This window comes from Quercus lobata, chromosome 3, assembly GCF_001633185.2.
Source record: "Quercus lobata isolate SW786 chromosome 3, ValleyOak3.0 Primary Assembly, whole genome shotgun sequence".
NCBI classification, from domain to species: domain Eukaryota; kingdom Viridiplantae; phylum Streptophyta; class Magnoliopsida; order Fagales; family Fagaceae; genus Quercus; species Quercus lobata.
Genome location: NC_044906.1, coordinates 63,497,618 through 63,501,699, shown reverse-complemented (window position 1 = coordinate 63,501,699; position 4,082 = coordinate 63,497,618). Strand labels below are relative to the sequence as shown.

The window sequence follows — 4,082 nt, the reverse complement described above, 5'->3', positions numbered from 1 at the left end:
TCGCAGTACATTTTAGTCATTTTGGTTGTTCCAAATTTTTTTTTTTTTTTCATTTGAGTAGTTTCGGGGTATTTTAGAGGTTTCTTGGTTTTTTAAATTTTAAGTTATTTTCAAGAGTAAAATAAAATTTATTAGTTTGGACAATTTTGTCAATTTATAAATTATTGTATCTCCACCAAAAATTTTATTAGTAAAATATAAAACTATATTGTGACTAAAAAAAATAGTTTGTCACAATATTTTGTTTTAACGAAGGCAACCTAAGTCTCTCACAATAGATGGCCTATTGTGATAGTTCCTCAAAAAAAAAGAAAAAAGAAAAAAAAGATGGCCTATTGTGACAAGTTAATGTCACAAGATATAGTTTTTTGTCACAATAACTCATGAAATGTAAATAAAAATAATAATAATAAAGTAACTGAATTAAAGTCCCATGAGCCATGATCTCCAACTCTTTCTCGGTCAATACCCAATTACCCACTTATCACTCATCATCTCTCTCCATCCCTCTCACACACCCACTGAACCTGTAGGCCTACTGCGAACCATCTCTTTAACACCTGCAGAACCTGTAGATCCACTGCCGCTGACCACCTCTTAGCCACTTTCCAGGTATTGTCTCTTTCTCTCTTCTCTCATTTGTGTTTTCATTTTTTTTTTCCTTTACTTCTTGTTCGTATTAGTGTTAGTAATGTTGGCTCGCTTTTCAATTTTTTTACAGATTTCATATTAAAGTTTGCTCCAATCAGTGGGACCTTAGGTATGACTTTTCTTTTTTTGTTTTGTTTTTGTCATTAAATTAATAAATATATAATATAATAAATCAAAGATAGAGTTGGGATTTAGCTACCGTACTACATGCCTTAATTGCTAATGGTTTTCTGTTTTTTTTTGGTAATTAATGCTTATGGTACTACGAATATGTGTTTCATTCCAACTTAAGCCTAGACAAGTCACTGAATCCTTCTGCTTATATATTTCATTGACTCTGCAAAAACAATTGCTTATATATTTGACAATTGCACCCTAAAAAAAAGAAAAAAAAGTTGTTTGACAGAGTCATTTAAAACGTGTTTGGGTCCTTTAAAATGTGTTTGTATTCATCACTATGTGGAAATTTCAAGAAACTCCAGAATTTGATAACTATTTATAAAAAAAGGCACAATTTTTTGACTAAAGTTTCTGCCTTTGTACTATCTAAAACCCTTAATGTAAATGTTGGGGAAAATTTTTTAAATCCCCTTAATGTCTATGTGTGAATTAAAATGAGTGACTATTAAGTAATAGCAATATTATGGAAACACAAAAAATTCTAGCAAGTACCACATAAACACATCCACCAAAGAATACCAAATTTTACGTGAAATACACTAGTGTGGAGGGAAAAATCACGGGGCAACTCTGAAAAATATTCATTGTGAAATAGAAATTACAACTCTCAAGTTTGTGCTAAGCCTGAGTCCATAATAAATTGGATATATGACAAATAATCTCAAGGATAAATACAATCTCACCACAAAATCAATAGCCAAATCTTCCTCTGAATACTCTCACTCTCCCTAATTGTAGCACTCAAAAACTCTAAGAGAACTCTACCAATTTTTCTTCCTTATGTGTGTAGTTTGAGCAAAGAAAAATGTCACATTTTTCTTTTTCACTCTCTCATATTCTCACTGTGTATCTCTATATTTCTTCATTCAGACTGCACCTCAAATGGCTGAATATCTCTATGTGTTTCTTGCTTGCTCTGTGGAACTCACAATACTTCAGCTCTCTCTCTCTCAGTGTGTTTCTTCTCACACTCTGGCCAAGTGGCCTTTGTTTGCTTCAGCCAAAAACCAACGTGTCCCACCTCAAGTCATGTCTCATTTAATGAAGGCTGACTTTTCTACAAGCTTGCAAGACAAGCTCATTTAGAGCTTTGATAAGGTGTGGGCTGGACCCATGGTGCTATGATGCACCTAACAATAAATATATAGTTTGACTATTGGCAGGAAAAGCATTCCATAGCTGACCTGGGCAGTACTCTTCCAATTGTCTTTGTGTGCACTATTAAGGTAGTAATTGGATACATCCTCTTTTTATATTGATTCCCCTAATTAATTCACACTTACATGAGGATCTAAAATAGTGACATACTAATATTGCAGGGGATCATAAGCTCAAAATTTATACATTTTTTTTTTTCTTATGAAATTTATACATTATAAGAGCTTGGCATTGACATCTGCAACATTTTTCAGCTATAGCTAAATCTCATTCTTGCCGTTACCTTCATCTTGACTATCTCAATTTGGTATGATCATGTTTCTCTCAAAATTAATTTTATTAAAGAAATCATTTTCATGGTGTTAAAACTTTGTTACTACATGTGTATTAATTCTATAAAAGAAGTCATTTTTATGGTGTTACAACTTTGTTCCTAGATGTGTAAAATATAATCGAAAGTCTCAAATAAATTAATTAACTAGAGCATTGTATAGTAACTAGTATATAATTTTATTTTAATTTGTTTGAAATCCACGTATGCGCTGGGGTTGGGATACTCAGTAGTTATTATAAGACCTTATGATGCTTGGCATTGGCTTATTTACCTTGACATTTTTTTTTGATAATGGGTATGTCTGAATTGAAAATCTTGTGGTCCAAAAATTCCAAACTTCATCATTCATTTTCACTTCTCATTGCTTAGTCATTTGATCATTTATTATTTTAATTTTTCTTTTAAAAAATATTATATTTTTAACTCACTGTTGGGTTCTTGGAGCTACCATAGAGTTCTCTATCCTTTATTTTGTCCCACTTTTTCATTTGATGCTTGGATTTGTATTCAACTCAAAGCTATTGCTGGTATTCCTATAAAGCGGGCTAGTTTACAAGAAGTAGCAACCTTGTGAAGAAAGTTGGGTTATACTTGGTAAGTAGTTCACTTCTATTACATCTATGAATTATCATTTAGCTTTTTAATAATCTTATTATAGTTGTTTTAATTGTTACAACATGAAATATTAATGCATGTAAACTCTCTTGTTGATAATACTTGAATGATGGAAAATTCTCTAGAATAACTTACTAAATTCAATTGTTAGAGAACTTGTTTAACTCATTGACCCACTTCTTCTCAAGTAAAAAAGTGTTTGTTGAAATTATGATAGGAACATAAAAATGGATAAAATAAAGTTGGATGCATGAACAAAATAAAGAAGATAATAGTGATGAGGAATATCAAGAAAGTGAATTTATTAGGGTTAATGTAATAATTCAACAAGAAAATGATGAAGACTCAACTCTGTTACATAGAGATGATGTGACAACAATAAATTTGGGGGCCTTAATAGTTGTTGATGATATATATGTACAACTTGATGAAAGTATGTTCATCAATGATGATTTGTCTAATGAGGAATGACATACAAACTCCCACCATGAAGAAGAAATATATAGTGATGATGATGTTTTAAGCTCAAATCAGGAAAAAGATTTATCTAGCAATGATGAATCTATTGGAGATCTTTGGGATGAAGATTAAGTTGAGTTTTGATGCAAGTTAAGTTTTGTTAAATACATAAAGATTTCATATCTTCTCAGCTATGGTATTTTTGAAAAATAAAAATGTTAAAGTTTTATTTGGATATTAAAACTATTTTGTATGCATTTTTGTCATTTACTTTAGTTGACCTTTACATTTGTTTATTCTTTTTATTTCAGGTTAAAATGTCGCATGCCTTGGGCTACTGGTGATTTTGAGGGGAGATACATTTCATTGCAAGCTTGGTTGTATATTTTCTTGAAGAATTTGTTATTATTTGATTTGTATTTGAGATGGTAGATTTGAATATAAATTATGTATATGATATTGAACTTGGGTATTGTTTTTCCTTATTAGTAGTTATTGATTGAGCCATTGTTAAGCTTACATGAGTATTTGTGATTGAAGATTTGTGATGTGTGGGATTGTGGTTTATGATTTTTTATTATTTCTCATTAGGTACCTATGTAAATTTCAGAATGTAAATTTTAAAGAAAAAAAAATGTAAAATATTATTAGCGACGACATTGTCGTCACTAATATATATCATTAG

The 4,082-nt window shown here is 30.6% G+C and overlaps 1 long non-coding RNA gene across 1 annotated transcript; it reads left to right on the top strand.

The window, feature by feature from the left end:
• Positions 1 to 493: 493 nt before the first annotated feature.
• LOC115979740 lies at positions 494 to 3,770 on the top strand. The gene is made up of 4 exons (XR_004089177.1): positions 494 to 612; positions 722 to 760; positions 2,842 to 2,917; positions 3,709 to 3,770. It is a non-coding gene; the product is annotated as an uncharacterized LOC115979740 (long non-coding RNA).
• The last annotated feature ends 312 nt before the right edge of the window (positions 3,771 to 4,082 follow it).